Source organism: Triturus cristatus, chromosome 9, assembly GCF_964204655.1.
Source record: "Triturus cristatus chromosome 9, aTriCri1.1, whole genome shotgun sequence".
In the NCBI taxonomy this organism is placed as follows: Eukaryota; Metazoa; Chordata; class Amphibia; order Caudata; family Salamandridae; genus Triturus; species Triturus cristatus.
Window position 1 is genome coordinate 181,143,118 of NC_140592.1, and position 19,544 is coordinate 181,162,661.

At 40.2% G+C, this 19,544-nt stretch overlaps 1 protein-coding gene across 3 annotated transcripts in view; it reads left to right on the forward strand.

The window, feature by feature from the left end:
• PRICKLE2 (prickle planar cell polarity protein 2) overlaps nucleotides 1–19,544 on the forward strand; it is a 738,899-nt gene that overhangs the window by 581,676 nt on the left and 137,679 nt on the right. The window lies entirely within an intron of this gene.

The following is a 19,544-nucleotide window of genomic DNA, read 5'->3' on the forward strand; positions in this document are numbered from 1 at the left end:
GTGATCTCACTGTCCTCATTCCTTCAGAATACTGGTACTCTTTTTATATTAGGCTCCCAGTAATTCTAAATATTCACATTTATATTTGTAGATTGTCCTTAAAAACGCCAGGTCAACCCAACCATATTAATCGCCAAATCCTAGAAACAAAAATGATTAACCCGCTCAAATTAACTTTCTCTGTTGTTTGTGCAACAGTTCCTGGAAGACGTATTGAGGAGCACAGGTACAATATTTTAAAATATGCAAAATTAGTCAGCCTACCTATAACAAATGTTCTTTTCTATCCACTTAGGAGAGTAGCAATATTGACCCAAATTTCTTCACAGCTTAGGAACTACTGTTATATGATAAATTTATATTAATCACTCCCTACTTTCTCAGCAATGCTTCCCTAAAAGTATTATTTTTCATTGGCTTAATGACGCACATGTTTCTTTAGTTAAAGGGCTGGATTTCACACAACGTTTGTTAAATTCAGTCTCAATCAGAAAATGCATCTTTGTCTCCCTGTTAATGCATTGTTATTTAGTGGATTAAATAAACATATTTAATCCAGTGAAACATATTTTCTGCAATCAACATTTTACTATTTGTGGGTCTATTCATTGTTCTTACTTAGCATTAAATTACTTGACCAAATAGTTGTAGTTCCACATATTCTTTCTACGAATGTATTCAAATATGTGAAAACTCTGGTCCGATTATAGAAGCTGTCCAACAATGTCTGCTTGGTAAGTCACTGCTGTAGACAAACGTCTGGCTAGAAACTAAGTTGGTAGTGACCATCGTCAACTACTACTTGCTGTTAAAATAAATGCTCAAGTATTGGGTTGCAATAGTGAATGTAAGCCCTTTCATATCTTCTAGCGCTATTACCTGGAGCGGCCATTGTGGACAATGTCTTCGTTTATTTTGCATACCTCGCTTTATCTAAGCCCTGATGAAGTTCTCCATGTGAGAACGAAACGCGCTCTTTTATCGTGTGAATAAATTGATTTGAAATAAAGACTTTCTAAATACTATATAGATATCTTGGACTTCATTACCTGGTGCACGCCTACTTCTTGCGGCAATAAATGTTTCTATTTGAAAGCATGACTTGCTGGAATTGGTCTGCACCTCAAACTTAACCCTTCATTGCGATTAATGCAGGGTTCCAGGAGTGTGGATGTTGAAGTCAATCCCTCCCTCTCCCCCTGTGACCAGGTTAAGAGGTAAAGGGGGTAACGAGAGAGACAGAGATACACACTCATTCAGCCTGGTATTTGGAGGACCCAGAATGGATTTTAGGGGCACAGTATCTGAGGGCCAAGTGGATATCAATGTCTCCAGGTATGGGTGATAGAGGACAATTACTTAAGGCACAACATCAAGAAATATATAGCAGACATCGTGGTGAGAAAGTGCATGAATTACCAGTTTCAATAGAGGGAACACTGTAACCAGCACCCAGTATACCACAGTCCCCACACAGGAGCTGTGCATGTAAACACACGCTGCATCGACAGACAGGAGGCCTAGACAAGGAGACAAACTGACAAGAAGGTAATGAAGCACGATTCACAAACCAAGGGAAAGGGAACTAGAGGACTGAGAACAGCCACATGGGGGAGAACACAGCAAAGGTGAAAGGTCAAACAAGCTGAGTGCGCACAGTAGTGAAAAGCAAAGAGTCGCAGCAACTTCTACAGGTGGACTCAAATACTTTGTTGGCAGCTAATAAACTGGCTGTGTGCCTGATTATGCTGGTCCTCTAGTGGCTGGGGCTATGATTGTGAATTTTGGTTAGTGTAGTTTTTCAAGCGCCGGTGCATATTTTCCACAGACTTGTGTGCTGTCTCTTCCCAGTCTCTTGTACTCAACTGTGACTTGTAAGCTGACATTCATTAAGTTTGGCTTGATAGCTCAGCTGTCACCAGGCCTTATGTAATAAAAAAAGAGCTTTCAGAAGTAGTACAGAGGAGGACTGTAGCTCCATCCAAATGTTGGTTCATCTAAGTACAACTTTTGATTTTGCCAAAAGCTGTGTGCTTCTGCAGAAAGAGTGCTTACCTTGCAGATAGCTGTGATAATTTGTTTATCCATCTGCTTGAGCCAGCTATGTTATCAAGCAAAGCTAATGTTTTTGACCTTTTTTGTCACACACATGCCACTGTGATGGATAGAGCTTGCCCTTTAAGGTCATACAAATGCTACTGCTGTGCTATTAAACAACTTCTCCCAGATAATTAGATAATTATGGTGTTTGTTCTTCTCTGGTTACCATGTGTGTATGCCTATGCTCAAGCTATGGTAAAGCCAGTGGAACTCACTTATTTAATGTGACAGGCCATTTTAAACTCACTGGGCATTTAGGGTAGATTGTTTTTACTCTATTCAAATCTTCCAGAGAGATTTTTTGTTTCATGGAATCTCACTGCTTACTGTGGCAAGCAAGGGTTTTATTGTTGGTTTCCACTTCTGACCAACCGTGAAGATAGATTTGTGCTATGATAATCCTTAAAATGCCCCCTTAGGGGACATATTATTTTGCTTTGCCAACTGTAATGTTATTTACATTGCTAATTGTGCGACTGTATGCCTGATTGTCCAATAGAAAGATCATACTCAATAAGGTAGGCCTCAGTTAATTATGGTGACAAGCCAATTATAAAGGGTGCAGGCCTGATTGGTTATCAGGTAAAAGTTATTCCCAAATCCATAGGTCTGACCTCTTTCTTATTATACATTATCACAAAGGCAGCATGCTGGGCTTATTTTCTGTGAAAATAATTTGTTACTGTAAATTTACAGATTATTGCAGTAGGCTAAGGTTTAGGAATTTGTCATCCACTGTGACAGCTCCTGTTGGTTGAAGATTTTAATTATGATAATTCTTTATATGCCCTTTTGAGAGGAATTGATGGGTTCAAAAAGTCTAAATTGATTTTGGTGATGACAAAGTCTAAGGATCTTATTGGTTCATTGTGAAGCAGTATGTCAGATTTCATTGGTTTAATCTGTTTATTGTTCAAAGTTAATGCAAAAGCTGGTAGGCCAGACGTACTTATTTAAAAAGTATGTATTAAATGCAGTAGGCTTCTAATGGTGGATTGTTGTTACATCGTGGCCAAAGCCTGTAAGCAGGTATTGTGTTAAACTGAATCTCACAGACTACAGTAGTAGACAAGAGGTTTGGTGTTAGTGACCTCCTCAAACAGATTGTGTGGATAGATTTACAATGAGATAATCCTTGTTAAGCCATTTTAGGAGGGATTTTATATGGTTTTCCCAACTGTATTGTGTATATATTTGTTATTTTATTACAGTGTAGCTGATGGGTTCCTGATTTGGTTATGATGACAAGCCAATGACAACGGCTATAAGCCTGATTGGTTCATTGGGACAGGTTATGATAGATGCCACAGTCCTGATGTGCTTTTATAAAAGTTACAACAGGCAGTAGGCCTCATGTGTGTATATATATATATATATATATATATATATATATTATGAAACACATATGATAAAGCCAGTAAGCCTTTAAGGGTGGACTATTTTTGTAACCTGTTAAGCCTGCAGATATGTATGTAGTTACTTCAAATCTTACATATTACTTTGGTTGGAAAGGGTTTTGGTGTTGAATACCCTCTCTAACAAACCCTTAGGTTGTAGAAGATTTGCATTGTAATAAATCTAGGTCTGACTGGCTCACTTGTCTGTCGGGAACTTGTAATAAATGTTCGATTTTATTTATTAATGCAAAAATATGCCTGCCGTGTTTAGCTGGCAACTTGTTTTCTTTTTCTACTTTAATTCTTTCAATTTATCTTGCATATGTTGTTGAGTTTGTGTTTGAGTTTATTGTGGCTCTGTAAGTGGATGAATGCAAACATTAGTCAGTGGGTTGGTGAATGGACACATGAGTGCTAAGGTGAGTGATGGAGTGCATGTATGATGACTTACTGAATGCCTAAATCCAAAATTGACCTAGGACACACTTTCATTTAAAAGCCAGACCTATTGGCATTACCAATACCTGTTTCATTTTTGGGACAAGCAAATCAGAATCACTGCCAGTCACTCACTCTGCTTCCCTTATTAAGCCAGTGTATGTGTGGACAGTATTCTGCCAAGATATAGTTTAAAGATTCTTTCTGTATAGTAGTTGGAAGCTGCTCACTTTACATGTGAAGCTTCAATATCTTAAACCAGTTTGAACTGGAAGGTCTTGTAGCGTCCCACAGCAAATGGGATGCTTTGAATACATGTTTGCACCCCCAACTGCAGTGTTTAATTTGCTGTAAAGCAGCAAACTGAATGGAGCTGCAAATTGAAACACGCACCGTACTGTATTGCAAATTTATAACAGTTCATCTTAGCACTGTTGCTGAATGGCGAGAATGAGATGGTACCCAGGATTTTATTTGATTCATGAGAGTTGCTCTGCCCCTTTGCATTCTTTGGTAATTCAAAGCATTTGGTTTCTTGGGTCAAAATAGAATGTAGCACCAACAATGGTGGTGACTTTGTTCTTCTAACACCACCAAATTGCCTCTCCCTGCTAAAAGAAGATTTCAAAGTATTTGTCTAATATGTAAATTAATTTATGCCATAGTAAAAACAAGTGAATCAATTATTAATCACAGTTAAAATATGATGAATTCTTCACTGTAATAAATCAATGTAGTTAAAAATAAACTTGGTTAATACCTCCAAAATGATTGACTATTTTCATACATTGATCAACTTTCCCGAGGTACCTTGGAAGGATATCCCCCATTACCTTCTGTTCCCTTTTGCACCCCTCACCCCCTCCTTTCAAACCCTTCCTATCTTTTTACACATCTGCCTGTTGGCCTTGCTGTGTGAGGCTTAAGGGGACAAACCAAACTACGCTCTGAACCTTGTCAGGGTAAATTTATATAGCCAAACCATGTTGAGAAACCGGTGTAGTTGGGCAGTACAATTGAACATTGAATGTGTTTAAAAGCGCATTATTCATGTGTGCAAATGGGCTGGTGTGGGAGGGGCAGAGCAGGGTCATAAAGTACTTCTGAAAGGGATTATGAGCAACAATGTTTCATTGATGATAAATAACAGAGTACAAAGTATCTCATCTATCCAGAAATTTTAGAACATAAATATGTTAAAAACGGTAAGGAAGAGGTCAGAGAAAGTTTTTTTCCCAATGAAAAACAGTATTATCAATCAATCTAATCATCATATGTGTGTGTGTGTGTGTGTGTGTGTGTATATATATATATATATATAGTGTGTGTGTGTGTGTGTGTGTGTATATGTATATATATATATATATATATATGTATACAAATACATACATACACACGCACCTTAGAAATTCACTGCAAAAAACAAATGTTAAAGTGGTGTTATAGTTGGGTCAAAATTTTAAACATAAAAACCCTGAAATTCATCAGTTATAGTTATCTCAATTAACTATAACTCGTGCCCTAATGTAACTATAACTCCTGCATCCACACCCAAAAAAATACGAAAAAAGTGTGCAGTGCATTAGGCGACCACATGGTGTGTTAACAAAATATGAACACTATATATCATAAATGTTGAGTTCAGGCTCCTAGATCGCAGAGGGGAAACCATCTGTCTAAAATATGGAGTTTTTGAAAATATTAATACCCAAGGAACTCTGACAACGGTACCTGTGATCTTAATAGCAATTTCAGATTCTTCTTGTTTGTAATTATATCATGTTGATAATACCATTTTACATTGCTGCAAACCTTTGTATTCTCTGAGCCTCTCAGTTTCTGTTCTTTATTTCTGTTTTAATGTAAGTTACCTAATTCATGCTATACTTTGTACTGTGTCACGTATCCTCTAAGTAACATTGGTGGTCATAATACTTATTGCCCTAGTTGCAAAATACCATGCAATACAATAAAATGGAATAAAGTGATAAGTCAAAGATGAGAAGGCTGCAGTGGCAGGAATTTAAAATGTAAATGCAAACAATGCACCAGGTCAGGTGACATATAGATAATACAAGAAATTACATAATTGTTTTTATTTTATTTTCACTATACAAAATATTACATGTGCTTTGTTTTTTTAATCTTTAATTTAATTAATACCTAGGATTTCTTTTACTGTGCGCTTTTGTAAGAATGATGTAAACTTTTCATAGTCTTGTGTGAGCTTTGACATATGACAGGAGTTGGGGATATTTCATTTTGTTTTTACTTTAAGTTTGTTTTAAACTCTGAAACAGTGCCTCTTAATTACTTCTCTCGAGGGCAGTTTGCTTGACAAAATTATCATTCTGTTCCACAAGGAATAAAAAACGAACATCTATCCAACACAGCATGTAACCATGGTACAGACTGTGCAAAGAATAGTTGTCAAATCAGTATTGGTTGAATCATTGAAATAGTATTAATATGGCAGTAATGCTCAAGCGTATATTTCTGAAAATATTGCCTATAAGGATCCACACTTCTTCTTCTGCCATCAAAAATGCTGCCATAACTGAGTGGAGCTGATACCACTCTCTATCATTCCTTCAATATGGTGAAGTAAGGTAACATGGGAAATTATTGAGTTCTACCCAGAGACACCAGGAGCTGGACTTTTTGTCATGGTATAGCCTTCCTAAATCGTATGCAATTTTTAGTGTGACAGAAATATCACATCGACATAAACACTACATAACACGTTAAGTGTACTATAGTAGATGTGAAGGTAAGAATATTAAATATATACTTACCATAATGATGTAGTGGCAGGCAGTAGTTTTGTAGGCCATTTGTCGTATTACTCTTGTAGACCATAACCATAATGCGCTATTTTACACCATAGTCCATTTACTTTCTTTATAGATTTGGCTTTCTTTTCATTTGTAGAAATGTTTGTCATGTATAAAAAACTCCAAACTTTGTGCGTCTCCACATCACAGTGCTCCTATGCACAGGAAATAATACTCGCACTCCAGTTCTGTCTGTGTTCTGTCTTAATATGGCACCAGCTGTGACACTATGATGTGTCTCAGCCTTGCCCCTTTATTTTATATATATATATATATAAATATATAACCAGTGGTGGTCACCACTGTATGTTTATCGTCATGTCGGAGTTTCCAGAGGAAGTGTCTTTTGTCTTGCTAATAACTTTGGTGCCATTTGTCAAATCTTTCCAAAATGTGCCAAAACAAAATTCATCCACCTCTGCTCCTTCTTTGAAACTTTTCTGGTGGTCCGTAAAGCAGGTCCAGGAAAAAAGGGGGGGGAAATCGTTTTCCTGGTGCAGCTTTCCTTTTTATTTTATTTATTTATTTATTTATTTATTCCCTTTTTTTTATTAATCAGCTTGAAAATAATACAGTAATTCATACTATATTCATACATCATAGGTATCATTAAAAATTATACATATCACAGAGCACAACTGACGACTTTGTGGAAGAGAGAAATGAACAGTGTGGATAAGACACGGCATGCCAATATATCCATGAAAAAAAAGAAAAAGGGGAGAGAATAAAAGAATAAAATGCAATTACCCAATAGCAAAGCTAAATATCTCGCATCAACTATTCAACCATTGCATAACTGGATCCCAAATTTGTGCCCCCCTTTCGCGTCTCCTCCTACCACCCCTCATAAACACAGCTGATTCCAGATTATGGAGAGCTAGAATCCTTGCTCTCCAATTCAGAAAAGTAGGGGGGGGTAGGGCTAACCCATTCCGATGTGATGCACAGTCGTGTAACAGACATAGCAATAAATATTAGAGCTGTGATATAACTCGCTCTTAAAAAAAAAAGAATCTGTCTCACATCCTAATATTACTAGTTCCGGAGATAACTCCACTGGAATTTTAAGACTTGTATTCATAAATGCCTGGACATCTTGAAGAAACTGAGCCAATTTAGAGGTAGTAAAAAACATATGTACGTCATTAGCTGCTACTAAACCACATCTCGGGCAACTATGCAGGCCCCTACCTCCCCATTTAGATATTTTAGCTGGGGTATAGCAAAGGTCAAATAGAGCCATGTAGCTTTGGGATCGTAAGCTCCCTGAAATTAAGACCGTGCTAGATAGCTCTAATGTATGAGTAATATCTATACTAGCCTTACCTAACTTAGTTTCCCATTTGATATTATGGAATAGGAGATCATCGGGGAGGCCTAACAATAGATTTTGATAGAGCGGCCCAATTCGCGAGTTCTTCAAGATCATATCCATAAGGTTATGCTTAACAAACAAAGTGGGGGTATTATGTGAAAGTTTAACTAAATAACTCCGAAGCTGCAGGTACTTAAAGAATTCATGCGTATCCAGACTAAACTTATTTTTTAGTAAAAGAAAAGACGCCATGGTGCCTTCATGTGCTAAATCGCCCAAAATGATAATACCGTGATGCCTCCACCGAAATGTGATTTGATCTTGGAAGATAGAAGGTAACAGTCTAGCTGACGACAAAGGGGTAAAAAAATTAACATTAGTGATAGACCATCTATGCCGTACCTTCCTCCATACTGAATACATTGAGATGATTACTTTAAACTTAGTTTTTTTATAGTAACTAGGTTCAAGAACTGACAATAAAATTCCCTTGGCCTCCTCTCCTAATCCTTTTTCAAATATAGAAGGTGCACGCCATGGCGGAAGTATTGCTCTATCGCCAAACAGTGGGACAGCCAGATGTTGCAGTAGGGCTGTCCAACTATATAGCAACAAATTAGGGACAGACCACCCACCCCTATGCAATGGTAGTTGCATCCATTTAGCTGCCCTACGAGGCTGGCGGTATCCCCATAGAAACCTGCTACAGCATCTCTCCGCCCGGACAAGGCTAGACTGAGCAAATTCTAATGGAATAGTCCTAAATAAGTAGAGAAATTTAGGCAGAATTAGCATCTTTAGGACATTCCTTCTACCAAATATTGATAGGTGTAGATTATCTAATCTTTGTAGAGTCAGGCCAACAGCATTTATAATAGGCAGCATGTTCATATCAGGTAGCTTATCAACTGATGATATAATTGTTATCCCTAAATACACAGCACTTTGAACCACTGGAGCATCAGAGGGAGCCATTGCTGTAGATTGTACCACCTACGTTTTCTGGGCGTTAAGTTTATAACCCGAGCCCTGACCAAACTGTTGTGCTAAATTTTTAATAGCAGAGAATGCAGTAGAAACATCACTAGTCAGCACCATAATATCATCGGCGTATTCCAAAATTTTAAATTCATACGTATTGATCCTAACCGGAGATATATTTAAAGAGAGCTCAAGTTTGCACAGAAATGGATCTATATAAAGTGCAAATAGAAGGGGTGAGCAGGGACAGCCCTGCCTAGTGCCCCTGCTAATATCAAACGGTCTTGATATGAGCCCTGATATAGATAGGGTTGCGAGAGGTTTGATAAATAATGACTGCAGGGCATAGATAAACTCTGAGCAGAACCCCTTCCAATGCAGAACTTTCCACAGGAACCCCCAGGCAACCCTGTCAAACGCTTTTTCCGCGTCTAACAGGATTGCACCAAGGGGGAACCCGTGACTTGAGCCCAGTCCAACAAGGCTATAACTCGGCGAACATGGTCTGCCGTGTCTCTACCGGGAATGAAACCATGTTGGCGAATAGACACTAATGGTGATATCACTGATGCCAACCTTGTAGCTAATATTTTTGCGAAAATCGTATTATCAGTGTTAATCAATGATATCGGCCGGAATGATGCAGGGTTTAGCTCTGGCTTATTCTTCTTTTTAAAAAGAATAATAGTTGTAGAACGCCAGGAGTCTGGGATACAACCCAATTGTGCATTTCTGAGGATTGCTAGAAAGTCCTCCCGTATCTCGGTGCGAAATGTGGAATAAAACTCCAAAGGAATAGAGTCCGGACTGGCCGCCTTGCCCTTGGCTAACGAATTCAATGCCAGTTCCACTTCATCCCATTCTATTGGGGCTGCCAAAATAATATTCTGCTGATCCATTACTTTTGAAGTGTTAAGATCATTAACAAAGGTGGCAAACTCGTTATCTGTATTACTATCATTAGATTCCTCAGTATATAGGGATCTATAAAACTCGGAGAAAACAGCCAGAACTCCCTCAAGAGTATCTTGAATGTGCCCCTGGGTATCTTTGATCTTAACAATACGATTAGCGTGTGCTCGCTGCTGAAGTCGTTTGGCAAGGACCCTGCCAGATTGTTCACCAAACTCGAACATCATCTGACGATACTGAAGATATTTGGGCATTAGTCTGGTCATGTATTTGCCTCTGCCGAAAATATGAAAAACTTTTTGTTTCGCCACGAATTGCTGCCTTGAGTGCATCCCAAACAAAGTTACTGGGTGCCGATCCCCTATTAAGATTTAAAAACTCAGATACCCATGGCCTCATGTGATCTAAATAAAGTTGTTCAGACAAAAGCTTTCTCTCGAAAGTCCATGCACTAAAAGGCTTCGAGTGGGGGTTTAATTTAACATCGATGATCAGCGGATTATGATCAGATATTATACGAGGTGAGATTGAAATTGAAGTATTATCTACAAACTGATCAGAAATAAAAACATAGTCCAAACGCACCATTTTTTTTATGGGGGGCCGAAAAGTATGTACAGCCGTCCAGGTGTTTCTTATGGTAAAACCACAAATCAATCATTGAGTGCTCCTGAACTAGTGCTTGCAACGCTCTGAATACTCTAGGTTTCTTGCCCACATATTTTATTTGCCCTCCTAGAAGATTAAAATCGGCGGGGAGATTGATATTAAAGTCACCGCAGAGACAAATAGGATGGGGCCAGGAAGCTAATTCTACATTTAAATAATGGAGGACTACAGGGTCATCAGCATTTGAACTATATACAGTACAAATGGTCAGTGATCTGCCATTAATTAGAAACTCGGAAATAGCCCAGCTCCCCCCATTATCTTGAGAGGTTCTAACACAAGAACCTAGCCCCCGCTTCGCCAAAATTGTCACCCCTCTAATCGTAGAGGACTGTCTAGAACAACCTATTAAGTCAAACCCGGGAATTTTCAATTGATCACGGTTGGTCCACGGTATGTGAGTCTCCTGCAAGCATAATATCTCTAGATGTAGAGCCTGAACAACCCTTGAAAATAATGCTCTCTTCTTCCCATCATTGAGACCGCAAACATTCCACGATGCTATTCGGATTTTACCCACTGCCATTAAGTCCTTCACACAGCAAAGCAATGCATGAGATGACTGTAATAATAGCAATGACACCATGATGAAAACTGTTCAATTTATCGAGCTTTTTTCCTTTTTTAAGTGCACCCACCCCCACCCCCCTCCCCGAGGAGCGTCCCACCCTTGACTCCCCTGAGCCAGAACCCACCCACCCCACCCCATCCCGCTCGATCCCATACCCCCCATCCAAGGCATTCGGACCGAGGTCCGAGTGATGGAAGTGCTGGTAGTGGCCAGAGCACCCACCCCCTGCAAACGCTGCTAACTGAAGAAAAATATAACAGTAAAAAAATATATATATATACTATGGGGCATGCCCTCGGGGAAAATGCATAATTTAGAAAAATAGGGATTGCCCCCACAGAGGAGCTTACAACAATACGGATTCTAAGAGAGAAAGGAAAAAGCTTCGATCCCAACTACAGCTGCTTACTAAATTGAATCCAAAAATGTTTTAGCCAAGATTTCAGACTCAGAAAATTTCGTCTGAGCCTGATGGACAACTTTAAGCTTGGCAGGGAAGAGTAGAAAAACCTGGGCCCCTTTAGATTGAAAAGGGGTAATAAGTTGACGGAGTCGCCACCTCCGTTCAACAGTGGCAGGACAAAAGTCCGGCCTTACAAAAAAATTACAGCCCTTCCCTGACCTTTGCCTGTCTGGCCTGGCTAAATCATAGATCCTTTCTCTAGCTAAAAAGTTGTGCAAACAAATTAAAATAGCACGGGGTCTATTGGCTGTTTGATCCGGACGATGTTTGGGCTTAAAAGGAAAGCGGTGAGCGTGCAGCTTTCCATAGGTAAATTGAATAGTGGTACAGAAAAATAACAGCCGCATGGAATAACACCAGATTTGGCAGAAATTAGATCTTTACACAGAAAGTGTGCCTGCTGTGTTTTGTGGTAAAGCCATTAAGTAGTTTTTTTTTTTTTTTTAAATTAACGTTTAAAATGTTTGTATTTATTTATATATCGAGACACAGAGGATCTGTGGACCCAGCAGATCTAAAGATAAGATCTTATTGGATACCACAACATCAACAAATGTGTTACGGAAGCCATTTAGGAATCAGTGAGGTTTTTTGCCTTCTTCATCAAATAAGAGGTAAATGGAAATGAAAGTAAAAGAATCAATCAATCAATCAATGGAGCACTAAAGCGTGTGGCTACCTCCAACGGAGGTGTCCCGGCGCTAGCAGCAGACTACGAGTGGGCAAACAAGGACAAGGGACAAGGGATTTGGGAAAGGCAGGGTGAGGTTTATTTGTTGGATTTGTTAAAAACATTAGAAGTCTTTATTGTGTTGACAATAGTGTAGCAATTAAAGCCCTAACAAGCCTGACCTCAATGAAAACAACAGTAGTAATAACCACAGTAACTCTCAGCTAGGGGTAAGAGTTTGGTAATAATAACAGGTGCACCCTCCAAGATATTGTGGTAAGAATTTGCCAGGAGCACTCTGATGAGATTAGGTCGTTGTGATTATATTTACTTTAAATTCAGTGCAACATTCCTTTTGCTTTGTATCAGGGTTTAATTAAAACACGCAAATAGTGAAAAGCAGCAGCAAACCTTGGGCCTTATAGGCACCCTACTACAGCCAAGGAAAAAAGAGAGTAGAAAAATATAAATGCTTACTTGTGGAATATGTACTGTAGTAAAATAGCTGGTGTCATGTCATCAATATATATGTATATAATATGATAATGGAGATTACATATATGAATACATGTAATTGGTATTAAATGCCCATTGAAAAAGTGTGGTTCCATTTAGGGATGTGTACGGCATGAGGAAATCCTTATTTCTCTCCTCAGAATCCAAGATGGACCCATCCACACTCTAATGGAGCAGCAGGCGAGACAGTTACTCCTGCAGTATTTAGGGCACTTTGCTGAACAAGCAATGTAATGTGGGGTGCACCTGAGCAGCAGCTTGAGTGCCATCATTTAAATAAAGCACCCTGGGATGATGTATAATAGTTTCAAAATGTTCTCCCCGTCTCCAGTGCACATTAGCTGGTATTGTCTCTTTTATAATATTCTGAGAAATCTACAGATCCCCTGCTAAAAATTGTTAGTTTGGCAGACTCGCTGGCTTTGCAGGAGTGTAATTATTTAGGAATGAGTCACTCCAGTTCTTGGAAGTTCTTCTCTTGGCAGGCGCCATTTTGTTGTCTTGTAAAGAAAGTCTAGCCCATAAGCCTCCAACATTTCACAGGAGCTCAACATGTGGCAGCGGCATATTGAAGTATTCTGAATCAAAATGACACTGTGAAGGTGCAGGTCTGCATTACATCTTTCTTCTTGCACACATCCTAGCAAAATGTATGGATGGTAATCTTTTGTGGGGAAGCTCATCCACACTTATCACTAAAAGAAAGAACTACAGCTCATCAGCCATTTATTGAAGAAGAGACGGTCTGAAAAACATATTTGGTGTTTGCTGCTATGTAAAATTTCAACTTTCGGGTGAACACATCTAACCGTAGATTCCTCACCTTTAGATGTTCCCAGAGGTAATGAACTGGATCTGAACTTTCCACGCAGTTGTTCCTCTGTGCTGACAGGGGCTATGATAGAACTCCATGGTGGCAGTGCACCACCTCTACACCTGACGACATGGAACCTGTATATAGGCACCATCTCTGCACCGTGACATCAGTTCTTTTTCTGGTGCACTTCAACACATCTGCAGAGCTGTGGTTCCAAATTTTTGTTGGTATTTTTAATAATTCCAAAATCCGTCTCTTCAAGACTATATGCTAGGAAAAATGATCTCTCTCAAAGACCACAGGATTCAAATTGTGCCATGACTGCCAGAAGCAGATACTGGATACAGGTCTGCACAACATCTGCCTGTAGTGACTAGATCTGAGTATGACTTAAAATCCTGTGATAAACTCTCCCTTATGCATCCGAAGGTGATCAGTGAGTATGAGGAAAAATTGTATGTCACTGAGTTGGTAACACTCGAAGCTGCGTACTCCCACACCTCTACAAGTTGCCATGCTTGGGTAAGTTGAAGGCGAAGTTGAAGGACATTTCACAAGTCAAAGCATGGCTCATCTCAGTCCCTTCATTCACACTATGAGAAGAAGTTGCGTAGTCAACAATCAAAGGACCCGACTGCCTTTTTCACTATACTCTAGGCCTTTCCCTAGGCTGGTTGCAGCATGCCCCAAGTTCTCCAGCCATGATTCACCCCTAGTCAGTAAAGACCATAAAGGAGGCCATGCCTCAACATTTTTGGATGTCATTACCTTTGGAGACCCCTCAGGCCTCATGAAACCCAGGTGGTCACTAATCAGATTTCGACCACTGGGGCCTATCCAAAAGCCAACTGACAACGATGGGGCCCTACTAGCCCCATCCCAGCGCTGGTCCCTACATCCACATCTGTGCAGAATGTCATCCCAGTCTGCCTGCTCTGCACCTGCCTTGGCTTCAGTGGCGCTTGCTCCAGATCTAACCATGGCAGCTGTTTCAGATCTGCAGGACACAACGTGGGCGAATTTCCAGGCAGTTTCCATTCCTTCAATCCCAATGCTGCTGAAGACTACGAACCTTTTTGGAACAGATTTGGAAGCCCTCCAGGTCCCCCCAAAACATTTTCCATGATGACGAGGAGTCAAATTATTAAATACCCCCTCTTTAAACTGGTGCTGTCCTATGTATAGATTTACAAAATGTTATTGGCCTGGATACTTCCCCTGAGACAGAGTTGGAACCCTCACCCAAGGCGCCTAAAGAGAATGCCTTTTTTCCAGTGGCAGAGCTTCATAAGGGTTAGAACTTCAGCTACCCATAGTACAATCTAAAGATGTTCCATTGACAAAGATAATGCAGCTTGGGCCTGCCACCTCACTGCCCTTGCTGGCATTTAACAAATCATTGCTCAAGACACAGATAGTGATCTGGTCCTCACAGTGTTGTGCTCTATGACACTATGTGGCTAGGTGTCATTGATCTATCCTGGAAACTCAGCTTTTTTGACCTGGCATCTAGCTTTTGAGAACTTGGTGCTTCAGGCTTCCACAAGTAAGGCCAACCCAAATACATTACCCAGTGCTCGACCAAACAGTAAATCAAAGCGCATAGATGCTTTGAGGAAGAGGATCTTCTCATCTGCCAGTTTGGCTTTCATGTCCTTGATATCTGCTTGCCGGTGGCAAGTGAGAGCTTGCTTGCTGCTCCTCAAAAGTTCTGAAATGCTTTTGCTCGAATAATTCTAGAAGGATAGGACTCGGCTACGTATGTGCTGAGAACTGGCCTAGATACAACAGGCTGCATAGGTCGCCGATGAGCATCAGTATGGTGATCAGGTGTCATGCTTGGGTGCGTATGGGAGTCTTTTCTGCAGATGTTCAGGTGGTGTCCTCTATGATCATGCCATTTCTTGGACAAGATGACTTGTGTAAGGCTGTTCTCCCTAACCCACATAGAGTTCACAGTGGTAAGTGATGCATCATCCCATGGGGTGGTCAATTATGGCAGGTAGAAATTTAGCATGTTTGGTTCCCAGTGGAGCAAAAGCACCATACCAATCTATTGGAGCTTTGTGCTATTCAGTTGGTCCTAAAGGTCTTTCTCCCATCTATCAAGGTGAAGCTGGTTCAAGTCCTGGTAGATAACACAATTGCCAAGTGCTACTGCAACAAACTGGGTTGTGCAAAGTTGTGAGTGCTGTGCCAGGATGTCTTGATACTTACTCAGTGGCTTGACCTTCAAGGGATCGTTTGACGGCCAACCACCTAACAGTCTCTCTCAATGTCAGGGCGGATGAGCTCAGCAAATGCTATCTGAAGGATTATAGATGAAACCTACACCTGGAGGCAGTCCAAGACATCATCACCAAGTGGGGTGTGTCTTGGATAGAGCTTTTTCCTCACGCCTAGAACATGCAGTGTAGCACTTACTACGTGCCGTAGTTTCCACCTCAAGGCTCCGTAGGTGACTCTGGTCTACTGTATGCCTTACTAGTGCTACCTCTTCTGCTCGAGTTCCTTAGAAGGTCAGGAGGGACCGATCCCAATGCACCCTGATAGCCCCAGATTGGGCCGGGGAGAGTGTTGTATTCGGACCTCCGACTCCTGAGCATTTACTCTCCGCTGTATCTACCTGTTCTAGAGGACCTTATGTTTCATCAACAGGGATTGGTTCTGCACCCAAATTACCACAACCTACACCTCCATTCAAGGGGATTGGGCAGAACCAGCTGTGCAGGTTTTATCTGCCGGTAGAAGAAGCTGATGTTATCTTGTAGCTCGCCACCCATCTATCAAATCCATTTATTCTGGTTGTTGGCCAAAGTTTGTGACCTCATGTGGAGATCAGTAGGTTGATCCTCTTCAGGTGAAATTGGTGGAAGTTCTAATGTTTAGTTTGTGACTGGCCCTGCAAGGCATGGCTGTGGCAACCATTAAAGTTTATTTGTCAGTCCTTTCAATCTTTCTTTATTTGGTGTTAGGAGACCCTCGTCCTGCCTTGCTGCCAAAAGTAGTGCAACCCTTCAGCCTGTAAGAGTCTATCGCATTTTCTACTTTTTTTCCTCCACCATATCTCTCTAAGGAGGAAGAGGGCCTTCTCCAGTTGGACCTGCCCTTAGTTGTTACATTGAGCACACTAAGAGTGGATGACTAACAATTTATTGTTTCTGCTGGGGCTAAGAAAGGAAAGCCGATTCAAAAACAGACCTTGTACACCTGGATGGTCCTGTTAATGCTCTTTTTGGTGGATAGTCTAACTGCAGGTCCTCACTGTAGTCCTCCCTCTCCATTCCTTGAGTGGCCTTTTAGTGTTAGAGGGGGGTGCAGATGGCACCACCTGTTAGCATGCAGGAGCACTTGATGGAAAAGTTCCAGATCCAGACTGGCACCTGTGAGAATTCTAAAGGTGAGGAATCTGTGGATAAATAGGGTATATATCTGAAAGACTACCAAAGGTAAGTAACTTGTTCGTTTCTCCACCCATTGACCTGCAGCCTATTGATTGTGTGTTATTTTGTTCTTTATCAGGTTAATTGAAATGTATTATTACTGTGTGTTATTATGTTTTATTCCATATGCTTTCATATTTTAAGGGGTTCATCTCAGTTAACATACAACTGGCAACTTATTCTGCTAACTGCTAGTAAATAAAGAAATAAATGAGGTGAGGTTTCTGGAAGGCAAACAAACAAACAACAAGCCATCCATAATCTAACTGTTTTTAAATAAATTGGATCCTTTCCATCTGCTGCCTTTTTGTGAAAGATGTTGCAAACCAGTGAGTACTTGCCTACATAAAATCTGGAATATTTCTAGAGAAAGTACGAAAATATACCAAACTGCAAATCTCCTCTCTCTTTCTCTTTTAAGTTTCCCAAACTGCTATAAATTCTATAAAGTCTAAATTGGTGGGGAACAAAACCTGAGTACGACTTAATCTGCACTCATACCCAATATTGGCACATCAGCTTCTGGCAAACATGTATATATTAGAGGGTAACTGAAATAAAAGACATGCAGGTAAAATACCTTTTTCATTAACACTGAGCAGCCCCATGAAATGCCTGTTTACAAGGAGTTCTCACTCTGAAATACGTAAGGCTTGCAATTTTCCATATAGGGGTGTTCCCGCTTCAAATATTTAGCTCACAGTTCCATCGGGTAATCGTACCCATCACGGACGACAGCACTCGCGGGGGAGAGTTCAAAAAAGATTTATTGCTTGAACCCTGGGCAAAGACGCGTTTCGGCACTCAGCCTTCGTCAATTTCTGCAATGAAACGCGGCGGCCATTTCACATTTTTAAAGCACATTCAAAATTTCCGGTGTAGAGACAGAAAACAGACTAATCATAAATCGGCGACAAATCATTACGCCATCTTTGAACGTCTGGTATTTTTGAGGCAGTATATTAATGCCCATCTGTGGGCTACATCAAATTATATGTTTTTCCTACAAGGAATTCTTATATAGAATGTAGGTTGCATATCTATGCATTTTCATGGAATTATTGCTATATTTATTGCACTATTCTCCTTCCTTTTCAGACGTTCAAAGATGGCGTAATGATTTGTCGCCGTCTTTGCCCAGGGTTCATGCAATAAATCTTTTTTGAACTCTCCCCCGCGAGTGCTGTCGTCCGTGATGGGTACGATTACCCGATGGAACTGTGAGCTAAATAAATAAATATATATATATATATATATATATATATATATATATATATATATATATATATTTTCACTGAAAAAACCATAGGTTTCACACACGTTATAGTTAGGAATTAGCATTTAAAAAACCTTGCAAATTCACTGAAAAAACCATAGGTTTCACACATGTTATAGTTAGTGGAAATTTTACTGATAAAAAACCAATGAAATTGCCCCGTTATAGTTAGCGCAGGCAACTATAACTCACGCGACCACAATCCTCTGCTGATGCTAATACTGTATTTAGACACTTATTTGCCCATGTCTTCTTCCATACATTTTTAGCTATACATATATTACAAATATTTTTTTTTCATAAAGACACATATGTCATCAGCAGAGGATTGCGGTCGCGTGAGTTATAGTTGCCTGCGCTAACTATAACGGGGCAATTTCATTGGTTTTTTATCAGTAAAATTTCCACTAACTATAACATGTGTGAAACCTATGGTTTTTTCAGTGAATTTGCAAGGTTTTTTAAATGCTAATTCCTAACTATAACGTGTGTGAAACCTATGGTTTTTTCAGTGAATTAGTACGGTTTTTTAAATGCTAAGTTTTTTTCCCTTATAATAAGCCCTGTACATTTGGTGGCCTACGGCCACCAAAAGCACAGGGGGTGGGGTAAGTGTGGATAGTGTTTTTTTCCATTGTAATAAGCCCAGCACATTTGGTGGCCTTCGGCCACCAAAAGCACAGGGGGTGGGGTAAGTGTGGATAGTGTTTTTTTTATTTTTATTTTTTTACCGTACGCTTACCGTAAGCGTACGGTAAGCGTACCCCGCGAAATTGCCGAAAAAAAAATAAAACCGTTTTTGCACTTGGGGGATGTTTGGGGACTCCCTCAACATGACTATGTGGGAGGGAGTTGTCAAAACAGCCCCTTTACATGTTTTTGGGCTTCCGATTTTAAAAATCTCTCTCAGTGCGAGAGACAAAATGGCGGCCGCCGCTTCCTGGTTTCGGCCGATTCGAATGTTTACTAAGATCTAAGAGCCAATCAGAATCGCGCTCGCGCACGCCACCGTACGCTTACCGTAAGCGTACGGTAAGCGTACCGTAAGCGGGCTCAGATATATATATTGATTTAAAGGCTATTTTCTCAGAATCTACTGAACAGATTTACACCAAACCTACAAAAGGCACTTCCTTGAC